Source organism: Tamandua tetradactyla, chromosome 10 (assembly GCF_023851605.1).
Source record: "Tamandua tetradactyla isolate mTamTet1 chromosome 10, mTamTet1.pri, whole genome shotgun sequence".
Classification (NCBI taxonomy): Eukaryota; Metazoa; Chordata; class Mammalia; order Pilosa; family Myrmecophagidae; genus Tamandua; species Tamandua tetradactyla.
The window spans coordinates 93,067,486-93,083,421 of NC_135336.1; the positions used below are offsets into that span (position 1 = coordinate 93,067,486).

At 40.0% G+C, this 15,936-nt stretch overlaps 1 long non-coding RNA gene across 1 annotated transcript in view; it reads right to left on the reverse strand.

Moving 5' to 3' along the window:
• Positions 1–372: 372 nt before the first annotated feature.
• Positions 373–15,936, reverse strand: part of LOC143648066 (uncharacterized) — a 38,697-nt gene continuing 23,133 nt past the window's right edge. The window contains exon 3 of the long non-coding RNA XR_013158341.1: positions 373–649. This is a non-coding gene — a long non-coding RNA (uncharacterized LOC143648066). The remainder of the gene's footprint in view (positions 650–15,936) is intronic.

The window sequence follows — 15,936 nt, forward strand, 5'->3', positions numbered from 1 at the left end:
AGATGAGGAAACTGAGGCTCAGAGAATGACATCAACTACCAAGATAAATGCTCAAACGTGGAAAAATGATGAGTCTGTGAGGAGGACAAATAGATTAAAATGAAAGAGTGAATTATTCCTTGTGGATTCTGTGAACCTTTAAAAAGATAACAAATGCTGCTTTCACCACTCGGGGCAGGGAGAGCATGCCAGTCACGGTTTTATGCAGGCCACTGAAAGTACATTAAGTGTTCTAGTTGGCCAGGGCTGCTATGACAATTATCACACATTGGTTGGCTTAAACGACAGGAATTTATTGGCTCACAGTTTTGGAGGCTGGAAGTCCAAAATCAAGGTCACTACAGGCTGTGCTTCCCCCCAAGTCTGAAGCATTCTGGTACTGGTTGCCACAATCCTTGGGGTTCCTTGGCATCATCTCCCTCTGAACCATAGTGATCTGCCTCATTCTCTGGCTTCTTCTGACTTCTGGTTTCTGGCTTCTATTGACTGATGGTGTCCGAATTTCCTCTGCCTTCTAAGGACTCCAGTCCTATAGATTAAGGCCCACCTTGGCCTCATCTTTAGTAATAGCATCCTTGGAGATTGTATTTACAATTAGGTTCACACCCAACAGGAATGCAGACTTGAACATATTCATCATTTCAGTCAGCTGGAAGAGGAAGAGGGCGTGGAGAAGCATGAGAAATAGAGAAATAGAGGTAGCACACATCATCAAATGTATCTAATTTCCATCAGAGAGAGATTAGTCTTGTGGCTACACTTAACTTCAAGAGAGGCTGGGGATGGGCGGGCCATGGTGGCTCAGCAGGCAGAGGTCTTGCCTGCCATGCTGGAGTCCCAGCTGGCTGGCACACCTAGAAATCTGAATTCCAGTGGCATAAGGTCCCTTGTACGAGAACCAGCACCAGTAAAGCAGGGCCCCTTCTTCTAAGACCTGAGTTCTTGCTCTAAACTTTAGGTCTTAAAAATTTCAGCCTCTGAACCCCCAATCTTGGGGTTTCTTCATATGAAACTTAACCCCGCAAAGGATAGGTCAAGCCTATTTAAAATTAGGCCTAACAGCCACCCAAGAGAACCTCTTTTGTTGTGCAGATGTGGCCTCTCTGTCCAGCCAACACAACAAGCAAACTCACCACCCTCCCCCTCTCTACGTGAGACATGACTCCCAGGGGTGTAGACCTTCCTGGCAACATGGGACAGAAATGAGCTGAGACTAGAATGAGCTGAGACTCAGCATCAAGGGATTGAGAAAACCTCTTGACCAAAAGGGGGAAGAGTGAAATGAGACAAAATAAAGTGTCAATGGCTGAGAGATTCCAAACAGAGTCAACAGGTTAACCTGGAGGTTATTCTTACGCATTAAGTAGATATCACCTTGTTAGTCAAGATGTAATGGAGAGGTTAGAGAGAACTGCCTGAAAATGTAGAGCTCTGTTCCAGTAGCCATGTTTCTTGAAGATGATTGTATAATGATATAGCTTTCACTATGTGACTGTGTGATTGTGAAAACCTTGTGTCTGATGCCCCCTTTATCTATCTTATCAACAGACGAGTAAAACATATGGAATAAAAATAAATAATGGGGGAACAGACGTTAAAATAAATTTAGATTGAAATGCTAGTGATTAATGAAAAGGAGGGGTAAGGGGTAGGGTATGCATGAATTTTTTTCTGTTGTCTTTTTATTTCTTTTTCTGAATAAATGCAAATGTTCAAAGAAATTATCATGATGATGAACATGCACCTATGTGATGATATTGTGAATTATAGATTATATATGTAGAATGGAATGATCAAAAGTTAAGAATGTTTGTGTTTGTTTGGTATTTTTTGGTATTTAAAAAAAATCTAAAATTGATAAAAAATAAAAATTAAAAAAAATTCCAGCCTCTTCCTTTTGTTCGTAGGAGCCATGAGAGTGTGAGCTGCTTCTTGTAGTCACTACCTCCATCTCTCTTTATCTTTTCAGTTATTTTTTTTTTATTTTTAGCAATTTTATACCTAGTTAAGAATTATTCTTATTAAACTATCACTTTGAATCTTTGGACATGAGAGGGCTTACCCCCTTACCCCCACACACATTACACATGCACCGAGTATGCACGTGACACGTGCACTGCCTGTGCAGGTGGTAGACATCAGGGTTGGGGGTATCAACTTTCCAACAAAGACAGTGAATATCCCTGATGTAATTTTCTGGTTTCTGCTTATATAGCTTTATTTCTTCTGTGGTTTGAAAATCCTTTGAAAGCAAGCTCTGCCCCTCCCCCTTCCCCAATCTTTCATTTTGTTATTGGACTTTACCTCTTTTGTTAATTCCTTAACCTCAGAAGAATTTGCCAAATAACTCCTTACCTCTAGTACTAGATTGTGGTTCATTCACAAAGACAGAAGCAGATGGAAGGAAGGGCAGTGTAGCTGATACAGCACAGGGCCAAGAGACCTGGGTCTGGCTGGACCTTTGCCCTGCCTTTGCTTGGCTAAATATCTTGGGTTTATCACTTCACTGCTACAGGCTCCTGTGTAAAAGGGGCCTGCTCTAATTCTACAGTCCTTCTCATTCCATAAGTCTGATAATCTTATGATTAGAGAAATCCTCAGAGGGTTAAATGGCACAGATAGCCTTACATCACTCATTGTATGAACAAATAACAGATACTGCGCTGAGAGGGTATTATTTGAGGAAAGTTTAAGGGTAACCACAATGGATCATGAAGTACCCTGAGCCAGGAAGAGTGGTAGATGCTGTTACTACTTTCAAGACCAAGAAATAAGGAGAGTTGGAGACAGAAAGGGCTAGGTGGAGACCTCTGTGATATTTCTGGAGAGATCCAGCTACCCTACATCAACCTCCAGTGGATGATCAGGAGAACAAATGGTCTGACCATACATTTCTCTCTCCCTCTCATCTCCAACAATGTCCTCATTGGCTGAAAAGTCATTGAGAAGTCAGAGAGACAGAAGCCCATGTATGGAGTGCTTACAGCTCATCCTTCTGGATTGAGAGCAAGTAGAGAAGGGTGAAGAGCAGACTGGAGGTTGTGGGCTAATGGAAGATGTCCAGCACAGTTCAGCCCACCCCCTTTGCCCTATTTTCACTTTTGTCTTTTATCCAGTTGAAAAATGTGTGTTCCCAACATGGGATCAGATGAAGCCACATCAATTACTGGACCACTGTGTGTGTGTGTGTGTGTGTGTGTGTATGTGTGTGTGTGTGTGATATCCTAAAACCTAAAAATTAAGCTGCTGTCAGTGTTCTTCCTATAAGGTAATGAAGCAGAAGAAGAAAGGGGATGGTTAATTTATAGTCTACATTCCTGACTATGACTGGTCAAATATAAGTCAGTAATCACAGCTACCTTATTCCACCATTCTTCCATGTTCCCCTCTTGCCTTATGCCTACCTCAGGAAGATTGAGTGTTGTAGTTTGTAAGCTGTTGGAATGTGATGTACTTGAAATGGAATGGCTTTTAAAAAGAGAACTTTGTTAAGTTGCAAGTTTACAGTTCCAAGGCCATGAAAATGTCCAAATTAAGGCAAAGCTATAAAAATGTTCAACCTAAAGAATTCAGGGAAAGAAAAACTTGGTTCAAGAAGGCCGATGATGTTCAGGGTTTCTCTCTCAGCTGGCACATGGTGAGATCTGCTAGCTTTCTCTTCAACGGCTTCTCTGGGGCTCTGTCTATTCAGTTGACTCCATCGCTTCTGATGGCTCTCATGGTTCTTATGGCTCTGAAGGTCTCCAGTACAAACCCCATCCTGAATGGGTGGAGACACATCTTCATGGAAACCATCTAATCAAAAGTTACTGCTCACAATTGGGTGGGTCACATCTCCATGGAAACAATAATAAAGGTCCCACCCAGCAATATTGAATGAGGATTTAAGGACATGGCTTTTCTAGGGTACATAATAGCTTCAAACCTGCACATTGAGCTTTCTTTTACCAAAAGGGATAATTAAAAACCTTCAATCCTGAAGAATGTGAGGGCTTGGTGATCTTTTTTCTATTGGGTTGCAGCAGGTTTCCAATATCCAGGTTTATTTGGTACCCCAGTAAGGAGTATTCTAGTGAACTGATAGTGTATTGCTTGTTCAGTGAGCTCATATACAACCGTAACTACCTGGTTTTTGAGAACCTCCTCTGCAGTGAATGTCCTATACTGAAAGAGGCATGAATATCTTCATACTCTGTTCCTATTCTAGAAGATCCATCTGCATAATCCCAGGCCTCTTTTTTCATCTGTTTTCCGGTCTTGTTCTTTTCAGCCACTGACAAGCTGACCAATCCATTAGCCACAGATCAAGGATTACTATGATCTTGACTGATGCTTGGATCTATATAGATGGCAGTGCCACACCCCTGCCTTTCTTACCTCCTGACTTCGAAGCTTTCGGATCCAAACCATGACCTTAGATCATATGTGTTAATCTCCGAATTTAAGCATATTAGTCAGCGGAGGAAAAGAAACTAACGAGGATTCTTTCAGTAATGGCAAGTGAGTAAGAAAGAGCCATGTAGGAGGCAGTGGTACAGGAGACCCACATCAAATGCTGCTTGTGGAGTACCAAAGTGCTTCCAAAGACTGCCCAACTCATGAATGGTGAGGTTTGTGGTGGCTGCAAATGGACATCAGATGTAACCCCAAATAATGCCCAATATTGAGGATTTCCCTTTATAATTTTCTCTCAGGGCTACCCCTGAGTATAGTAAAATGTAACTGCCGGCCACGGCCACTTCCAGCCCATGATGACATGTTGTGCAGAGCCACCCTAAGCTGTATTTTTCCCTCTTCCATTAACTAGTTTCAAGGATCCCCATGTGAATCTAAAGGTGTGGGTTGTGGGAAAGGTGGCCAAGATGTAGGAGCAAGTATCATGGGAATCTGAACCATCTGTTTAAGTAGTTTACTTGTGCTTTTTGTAGCTCCACTGGGCCAAGCTTACATATGTCATTTAATTTCTATAATGGAATGCTGTTGTGGATGTTCAGTTTCATGGTTCAGTGGATTAGGTACTACCCACTTAGTGATAAACAGTTTGGGTTGCTTAATCTCTTGGTGTGCCATGGTCAGGCATTTAATTTCTATCAGTGCCCATTAGCAAATTAAGAGCTAACTGTTTTTCAACAGAACATCTGGCAGCAGAAGGTGGCACATCTTACCTCAAAAACCATAGTAGTCCAAGCTGTGATTCTCCTCTTTGGACTTGCCAAAGACTTCCTACAAGATCTGTTTGTCAAAGACACTTCTACTGGATTTTAAGACCCAAGTGACAGCCAAGTTCACATCTAACCTGGACTTGTTGCTGAATATTTTTTCTTTTTGTTAGGGGCTCCATTAAAACCTGACAGCATTATGGGTTACCCACAAAATGAGAGGAAGCAGCATGTTTAAATGTTCAAAGAGATCCACCAATTGTTGTTTCTTTTTATCTTTTGGTGACTCCTCCAAGGTCCTGCAACAACTTGCCTCTCACTTTGAAGGAGATATTCTGACCTTTTCCAGACTGTTGAACCCCTAAAAACAAGGCAGATATTGAACTATGGCAGAGTTTACCTTCCATGCTCCAACAAACTTCTAGTGTATTACACCTCTTAGAATACTTGATACTTTCTGGCCACCAAGTAAAATTAGCATAATGTCCAAAATAATGGACCAACATGATGCCAGTGAGCTATCAAGGTTCTGGACCACTCTGACAATCTATGGGAGAGTTACTAGCCCTGAAGTAAAATACTAAAGGTATACTCTTGTCCCTGCCATGTGAAGGCAAACTGCTTGTGATGATCTTCTTTGGTATGTGTGGAGGGAAAAGTATTTGCTGTCTCAAAAGCTGCATATCTGACACCAGGGACTGTGCTGATCTGCTCTGGTGAGGATACCACATCAGAGTCTCAGCTGAAATAAGCTGATTATGTTTACAATCCCACTTGGCTTTCACAGTAGTCAAACTGGTACCACATAGCAATAACTCCTCCAACTTTTAAGTCTTTGCTGTGGCACTTACTTGCACAGTTCCATCAGGACTGTGGTATGGCTCTTGGTTTTCTTTTTGTGCCAGTGATTCTTTTCATGGGTCAGGGCACCAAACTGAGGAAACTGCCAATTATTAGGTCTATCTATTCCCTCAGTACTTACTGGAAGTAAGAGAGAAACGCAGAATCCCATTATTGAACCCAATGTGATATGGACCCAGCTCAATACTCCAACTCTCACCTGACCTCCATTAGCCCCCACTCTAATGCTGGGCCATGGTGGCTTTTCAGGTCTCTGGAGATCCGCATTAGTATAGAGTCTATTTTTTTCTCTCAGTGCCCAACCACATGGTGGAATGTCTCTCTGGGGAAGACTTGGAGGAAATTTCAGAATAACCTTAACACTACATTGCAGAATCTTTCCTCAAATTGTCCGTGCCTATGTCCACCATTTATGTGAACTGACTTAGGTCTGGTAACTAATTAAGAGGCCACAAATCCCTCTAATGGAAATTCCAGTTAGGTTTTTGCCCCCTCAACCTAGAATTTTTCCACCTATATATCAGATATCAAACAACACCTTAGTAGGATGTCCATTCATTTCATTTCTTGGGACCTTCCTTGCTGTTGATTAGCTATCATCTTATTTCTTTCTCTCTCTTTTTTTTATTTTTTAAAAACTTTTTTTATTGTATAGCATAACATATATACAGAGCAAAGAAATTTTTTAAAAAGCAGTAGTTTTCAAAGCACTCTTTAACAAGTAGTTACAGGAAAGATCTGAGTTTGTCATGGGCTACCATATGATCCTCTCAGATTTTTTTCCTTCTAGCTGCTCCAGAATATAAGAGGCTAAAAAGCTTAAATATTTTTTATCAACATAATTGGATTTTTTCCTTCTTTTTCCACGAAAAATAACATACACACAAAAGGCAATAAGTTTCAAAACACAGCACCACAATTAGTTGTAGAAGCCAGTTCATTCTTACAGAATGCTTTCATTGATTTCTTTTTATGTTTAACTCTTTTTATTGTGTAGTGTAATGTATATACAAAGCAATGAAATAAAAAAAGCAACAATTTTCAAAGCATTCTTCAACAAGTAGTTATAGGACAGATCCCTGAGTTTGTCATGGGCTACCATATGATCCTCTCAGATTTTTCATTCTAGCTGCTTCAGAATATAGGAGGCTAGAGGGCTTAAATGTTTTTTTATCATCACAATTGACTTTTTTTCCTTCTTTTTTTGTGAAAAGTAACATATATACAAAAAGCTACAAATTTCAAAACATAATACCATAGTTAGTTGTAGAACATATTTCAGAGTTTGACATGGGTTACAATTTCACAATTTTAGGTTTTTACTTCTAGCTTCTCTAAGATACTGGAAACTAAAAGAGACATCAATGTAATGATTCAGCATTCATATTCATTTGCTAAATCCGATCTTCTATGTATAACTCCACCATCACCTTTGGTCTTTCCATCCCTCTCTTTAGGGGTGTTTGGGCTATGGCAATTGTAAAATTTTGATGTTGGAAGGGTCTGTCACTAATATGGGGTAGGAAGATGAAATTATCTGATGTTCTGGAGGGGCTGGGCTGGGTTTCAGGACTTATCTGGACCAGGGACCCATCTGGAGGTTATAGATGGCTGGAAAGTTACTCTAGTGCATGGAACCCTTGTGGAATCTTGTATATTGCCTTAGGTGTTTTTAGGAATGGCTGGAATGGTCCTGGTTGGGGGTTGGCAGGTTATGATAGGTAGCAAGGTCTACCTGAAGCTTGAGTAAGAGCAACCTCCAGAGTAGCTTCTCAACTCTATTTGAACTCTCTCTGCCACTGATACTTTATTAAGTATGCTTCTTTCCCCCCTTTTGGTCAGGATGTAATTGTTGATCCCACAGTTCCAGGTCTGGATTCATCCCTGGGAGTCATCCCTGGGTAATGATTTCACTTGGAGAGTTGGGTTTAGAGAGACTGAGGCCATATCTAAGCAACAAAAGACATCCTCTGGAAGTAACTCTTAGGCATGCCTATAGGTAGTCTAAGCTTCTCTGCTATCTACATAAACTTCACAAGAGTAAGCTTCATGATTGAGGACATGGCCTATAGATTTGAGTGTCCCTAGAGTTTGACACAGTATCAGGGAATTCCCTGATGGTAAGGTTTAGTAGTTCCATATTCTTTCTCCCATCCCTCAGCATGGATACTTTTGCCCATATTTTTTGCTTATTTGCTTAATATACTCTAGGATCTATTCAGGCAATGCAATAATTGATACAGGATTAAAGGATCTCTTTCTTATTCTGTTCTCCCTGTGTTTCAATTGTTCAAATGGACCACACAAACAGGTATTGAATTAGATTATGTACTACAGAAAATTTCAGTTCCAGACCAAATAAACATTTCTTCCATTGGTCTCAAAGAGTATGTGTGGTTCTAAAATATAGACACTGCCTTCCTTACCCCTATGTTCTGAATTACTTTCACTTCATCCTGTTCGGTTTCATTCTTATCTCTAAATATCAGGTTATATATATAAAACAGCCTCTCATAATCCAGAAATAATAATCACCACTCTGGACTTAATGTCTGTGCTGTAAAAGAGCTATCAGCTAATTTCTTTGCAGTCAAAAACACTGAAATTATCACTCTGCTCCCATAAGCTATGATAATTGCATACATCTTGTCTGTAAAGTCAAGAGTCACTATCTGGAATAATTTTAAAAAAAAAAAAAAAACCATAGAACTCTCTTATAGTAGCCACATATATTCAGGAGGTGTAACTGTTAATACTAAATTCTGAGATACTGAGCTGTTTGTACATAACCTGGTCTTCCCAGAAACTTCAGGTATTTATGTGACATCTGAGACACAGAGTTAGAGCTCTGAAGCTATGGAAGTCAGCAGTACCCCATCCAGGAACTGCTCAAAAAGTTGAAAAAGTGATCAGACATTGAGTAGACAGATGAATGATGCTGATCTAGACAGGACTAAGGCATATCAGAAACTGGATAAAGGATTATATCGTCCATATTTTACAATTTCAACTTCTATGTAAGACTAAAGGGAGAGATGTTTATTTGGTGCAAAATTTATATTTGGGTAGTGCATTTCTTAACTTAACTTGCATGGTCAGTTTAGTTGAACACCATAAGTACAGAGAATGGTGAAAAGGGCATGAGATTTTGCTGGTTTGTCCAGGTTAGCATGATGCCCCGATAAATCCCAGAGTGATTTGGACAGTGAGCAAAGAAGCATTTGCAGGGTACTCTTAGGGGAATGGGGAGAAAGGAGGAAAAAGTCAACGTCCCCATTTGGAGAATTTCTGATACACTCACAAGTAGTGGGGACAACCAAATTAATAGGCTGAGCCCCGATTTTGGGGTTCACCCCTATGAAACTTATTTCTTCAAAGAATAAGCTAAGCCTACTTAAAATTAGGCCTAACATGTGGAGATGACTCCCACGAATGAGCCAGGGGCCCTGGTACCCTGGGATCCTAACAATTCCACCCTACCAAAAGGGGGAAAAGAAGTATAACAAATAGAGTCAAGAGGCTACTCTGGAGGTCAGTCTTATGCAAGCTTCAGTTAGACACTGCTACCTATCATAACTTGCCAAACCCCAACCAAAACCATTCCAACCAATCCTAAAGAACACCTATAAGGCAATATATAAGATTTTACAAAGGTTCCATGCACTACGGAAACTTTCCAGAAACCTGTAACCTCCGGAGGGGACCCTGGACCAGGTAAGTGCACAAACCTAGGCGCCCAGCCTCTCTAGAACATCAACAAGTTCCTACTCCGTCTTCGAACATGAAAAAGTTAGAGTGGCCATAGCTCAAATATCCCTAAAGAGTGGGATAGAAAGATCAAAGGTGATGGTGGAGTTATACAGAGAAGCTAGGGTTTAACAAATGAATGTGAGTGCTGAATCATTAAATTGATATTTCTTTTAGTCTCAAGTATCTTAGAGCAGCTACAAGTAAAAACCTAAAATTATGGAATTGTAACCAATACTAAACTCTGAAATCTGTTCTACAACTAATTGTTGTGTTGTGCTTTGAAATTTATTGCTTTTTCTGTATATATATTATTTTTCACAAAAAAGAGTCATTATGGTGATAAAAAATATTTATTTCTTCTAGTCTTCTATATTCTGAAGGAACTAGATGGAAAAATCAGAGAGAATGATATGTTAGTTAGCCTATGACAAACTCTTGGGATTGGCGCTGTAACTACTTGTTGAAGAGTGCTATGAAAATTACTGTTTTTTTCTTTCTTTGCTTTGAATATATGTTACATTGTACAATAAAACTGTTTTCTTAAAAATTAGGCCGGAGGGACTTCTGGGCCAAGATGGGGACTTAGCAATGTGCGCATTTTAGTTCATCCTCCAGAACAACTAGTAAGTAACCAGAAATGATACAGAACAGCTCCTGGGGCCACGTCAGTGACAAGACACACAGCGTACCACAGTCTGGACCAGCTGGACTGGCGGTGAGCCCCCCCAGAACCGTGAGTTCCCCAAGCCGTGGCGGATGGCGCCCCTCTCCTATGGCTGCTTCCCAGAGGGGAAAGGAAAGAGACTTTACCAGCAGCAGGGGCTGAGCCCAACCAAACAACAATTGTGGAATTAATTAACAAATTCTGACTACTAAAAATAGGCCTCCAGCTCAGGTGAACCAGGTCAAAGCAGAGTCCACTCATTTTTGCCCCGCACCAAGGGGGCAGGGCTGATGGAAAAGGGAAAAAAAAGAAGGAAACAGAGGTTTTTGTGGCTGTGTTTCTACAAAGGCTTGACTGCCTTTGGATACAGTGGCAGGGCTCCTCAGGCTGCAACTGCCCCAGGCATAGGCAGAAACAAACTCGTTTTGAGGGCTTGTCTGGAACCTGTGCCTTCCCCAGGGTAGGGGTGAAGCCCAACTCAGGTGGAATCCCTCTCTCAAGGAATTCAGACACCAGGGCTTGGCAATTTGAAGCCATTAAAACCTGCCTACAACCTCTCCTCTGTCTCCACCATGCCCCCAGCCAAAGTTAAAGGTACCGCATCATCTTATGCTGCTGGGACCTGCAGGCAGACAAGCACCACATACTGGGCAGGATAAGAAAAACAGAGTCCAGAGACTTCACAGGAAAGTCTGTCAACCTGCTGGGTCTCACCTTCAGGGAAAACCGACGCAGGTGACTCTTTGCTCCTGATAGGAGGCCAGTTTGGTCTGGGAAAATCCAGCTGGGGTCTATAATACCTAAGTAGACCCTCCTCAGGGTGGGAGGAAAAGAGGCACCATACAAGCAGGGCAAGAAACAAGAACTGAAAAATTATCCTCTGTTAAACAAAACCTAAGCTAGAGGTCCAGAAAAAGCTGAACTGAATGTCAAAGAACAGAGAGACAACAAATTCATCCAGCAAGAAAACCCTAGGTAAAAGAAGTGAAATCTATCTCCAGAACAAACTAATTAAAGTAATTAAATGCCTAGACACCAGCAAAAAATAACAAATCACACTAGGAAAATTGAAGATATGGCCCAGTCAAAGGAACAAACCAACAATTCAAATGACATACAGGAGCTGAAACATTTAATTCAGAATATACGAACAGACATGGAAAACCTCATCAAAAACCAAATCAAAGAATTGAGGGAGGATATAAAAAAGGCAAGGAATGAACAATAAGAAGAAATCAAAAGTCCGAAAAAACAAATCACAGAACTTATGGGAATGAAAGGCACAGTAGAAGAGATGAAAAAAACAATGGAAACCTACAATGGTAGATTTCAAGAGGCAGAACATAGGATCAGTGAATTGGAAGATGGAACATCTGAAATCCAACAAGAAAATAAAATATAGGGAAAAAATGGAAAAATATGAGCAGGGACTCAGGGAATTGAAGGACAATATGAAGCACATGAATATACATGTTGTCGGTGTCTCAGAAGAAGAAGAGAAGGGAAAAGGAGGAGAAAAACTAGTGGAGATAATTATCACTGAAAATTTCCCAACTCTTATGAAGGGCTTAAAATTACAGATCCAAGAAGTGCAGCGTACCCCAAAGAGAATAGATCCAAATAGACGTACTCCAAGACATTTACTAATCAGAATGTCAGAGGTCAAAGAGAAAGAGAGAATCTTGAAAGCAGCAAGAGAAAAGCAATCCATCACATACAAGGGAAGCCCAATAAGACTATGCATAGATTTCTCAACAGAAACCATGGAGGCAAGAAGGCAGTGGGATGATATATTTAAATTACTAAAAGAGAAAAACTGCCAACCAAGAATCCTATACCCAGCAAAATTGCCCTTCAAAAATGAGGGAGAAATTAAAACATTTTCAGACAAAAAATCACTGAGAGAATTCGTGACCAAGAGACCAGCTCTGCAAGAAATATTAAAGGGAGCACTAGAGACAGATACGAAGGCAGAAGAGAGAGGTGTGGAGAAGAGTGTAGAAAGGAAGACCATGAGTAAAGGTAAAAAGAAGGAAAATTAGAAGGACATATAAAAGCCAAAAGGCTAAGTGGTAGAGGAGGGTACTGCCCGGGCAGTAATAACACTGATGTTGATGGATTAAGCTTCCCAACTGGGGGACATGGACTGGCAGAATGGATTAGGGAATGGGACCCATCTATATGATGTCTCTACTCAAAGGACATGAGGGCAAGGACACAAACAGGCATTTGCACACCAATGTTTATAGCAGCATTATTTACAATTACCAAGAGATGGAAACAGTCAAAATGTCCATCAACAGACGGGTGGCTAAACAAACTGTGGTATACACATATGATGGAATATTATGCAGCTGTAAGACAGAATAAAGTTATGAAGTATGTAACAATATGGATGGAACTTAAGGACATTATGCTGAGTGAGATTAGCCAGAAACAAAAGGACAAATACTGTATGGTCTCACTGATTTGAACTGACATTAGTGAATAAACTTGGAGAATTTCGTTGGTAACAGAGACCAACAGATAGATAGAAATAGGGTAAGATATTTGGGTAATTGGAGCTGAAGGGATACAGATTGTGCAACAGGACTGAATGTAAAAACTCAGAAATGGACAGCACAATACTACCTAACTGTGATACAATTATGTTAAAACACTGAATGAAGCTGAATGTGAGAATGATAGAGGGAGGAGGGCTGGGGGCACAAATGAAATCAGAAAGAAAAATAGGCGATAAAGATTGAGATGGTATAATCTAGGATTGCCTAGAGTGTATAATGACAGTGACTAAATGTACGAATTTAAAAAATGTTTTTGCATGAGGAAGAACAAAGGAATGTCATTACTACAGGGGCTGAAAATAGAGGGTAATCAATATTTTAAAATTTCAACTTATGTATGAGACTAAAGCAAAAAATGCTTATTTGGTACAAAATTTATATTTTGACTAGTGCATTTCCGAATATAACTTGTGTAGATAGCTTGGTCGAACAACATAAGTACATGGAACCTTGAGTAGGACATGAGATTTTGTTGGTTTGTCCAGAGTGATGTCCTGATGAGTCCCAGAGTGATTTGATCAGTGAACAGAAAAGTATTTGCAAAGTCCCTTTTGGGGGATGGTGAGAACGGGGGAAAATTCAACCTCCCCAAGTTGAATTCTTGATATCTTCACAAGCAGTGTGGACAACCAAAGCTATAGGCTGAGCCCCCAGTCTTGGGGTTTGTTCATATGAAACTTAATCCCACACAGGATCGGTCAAGCCTACTTAAAATTAGGCCTAAGAGTCACCCCCAAGAGAACTACTTTTGTTGCTCAGATGTGGCCTCTCTCTCCAGTCAACATGACAAGCAAACTCACCACCCTCCCCCTGTCTACGTGGGACATGACTCCCATGGTGTGGACCTTCCTGGTAATGTGGGACAGAAATCCGAGAATGAGGTGGGATTCAGCATCAACGGATTGAGAAAAACCCTAGAATGAGCTGAGACCCAGCATCAAGGGACTGAGAAAATCCTCTTGACCAAGAGGGGAAAAGAGTAAAATGGGACAAAGTGTCAAAGGCTGAGAGATTCCAAACAGAGTCAAGAGGTTATCCTGGAGATTATTCTTACACATTAAGTAGATATTACCTTGTTATCCAAGGGGAAATGGAGAGGCTGGAGGGAACTGCCTGAAAATGTAGAGCTGTGTTCCATTAGCCATGTTTCTTGATGATGATTGTATAATGGTGTAGCTTTCACAATGTGACTGTGTGATTGTGAAAACCTTGTGTCTTATGCTCCTTTTATCTACCTTGTCAACAGATGAGTAGAACATATGGAATAAAAATAAATAATAAGGGGAACAAATGTTAAAATAAATTTAGTTTGAAATGCTAGTGATCAGTGAAAGGGAGGAGTAAGGGGTATGGTGTGTATGGTTTTTTTTCTGTTTTTGTTTTATTTTTCTGTTGTCTTTTTATTTCTTTTTCTGAATTGATGCAAATGTTCTAAGAAATGATCATGATGATGAATATGCAACTATGTGATGATACTGTGAATTACTGATTATATATGTAGAATGGAATGATCACACATTATTAATATTTGTGTTTCTTTCCTGTAATTTTTTTTAATTAATAAAAAAATTATTTAAAAAAATTAGGCCAAAGAGTCACCTCCAGAGAACCTCATTTGTTACTCAGATGTAGCCTCTCCTTCTAAGCTGACATGGCAAGTGACCTCACTGCCCTACCTCCCCCTCCCCCCAACATGGGACATGACTCCCAGGGGTGTAAATCTCCCTGGCAATGTGGGACAGAAATACGGGGATGAGCCAGGACCTGGCATCAGAGGATTGAGAAAACCTTCTGACCAAAAGGGGGGAAGAGTGAAATGAGGAAAAATAAGTGTCAATGACTGAGAGATTTCAAACAGAGTTGAGAGGTTAACCTGGAGGTTATTCTTATGCATTATATAGATATCCCTTTTTGATTTAAAGTGTACTTGTGTGGCTAAAGGGATGTACCTGAAACTGTAGACCTGTGTTCCAGTAGCCTTGTTTCTTGAACATAATTGTATGAAGATATAACATTTACAATGTGATTGTGTGATTGTGAAAACCTTGTGTCCAATGCTCCCTTTATCTAGAGTATGAACAAATGAGTAAAAAAAAATATGGATTAAAAAATAAATAATAAGGGAACAAGGGTTAAAATATACTGGGTAGATGGGAATATTAGTGGTCAATGAGAGGGAGGGGTAAAGGGTACGGTATATATGAATTTTTTCTTTTTTCTTTTTATTTCTTTTCCTGGAGAGATGCAAATGTTCTAAAAAATGATCATGGTGATGAATATACAAATATATGATGATATTGTGAGCTATTAATTGTACACCAGGTATGGAATGTTTGTATTTTAAGAATGTTTGTGCTTGTATGTTGTTTATCAATAAAAATATTTAAAAACAAACAAAACCATAGCACTGTTCAACACAAACAGTGACTGCTAATGTAAACTATGACTATAGTTAACATAATTATAATGATATTGTTTAGTCGATTGTAACAAAGCTACCACACTAATGCAAGGTGTTAATAACAGGGAATACTGTGTGTGAGGGGAAGATATGGGAACTCTGTATTTTCTGCATGATTTTTCTGTAAACCTAAAATTTCTCTAAACAACCAAAAGACAGAGTAACTCTCTGGCCTCTACCACTCTGAAATTCTACTATTTCCACTGAAATCATGGAATCCAATTATATGATAGCATCCCCTACCATTATTTCCAGCGTACAGAGCACATATACATTGGCACTCTGTGGAGGGTCTCCCTCATCAATAAATTTCTTAGTTAAGAAAGTGTTTTCTGGGGCCTTTTAGAGGGTATAGATTTTGGCAGCTGAGTATAATAAACCAATTGCAACGCTCTCATTTTCATGAGCCTTTAGACTCCTATCTCTAGAGTATTTCATGGAATTTCTGGCATGTTGACCTTTGACCTCACAGACTAT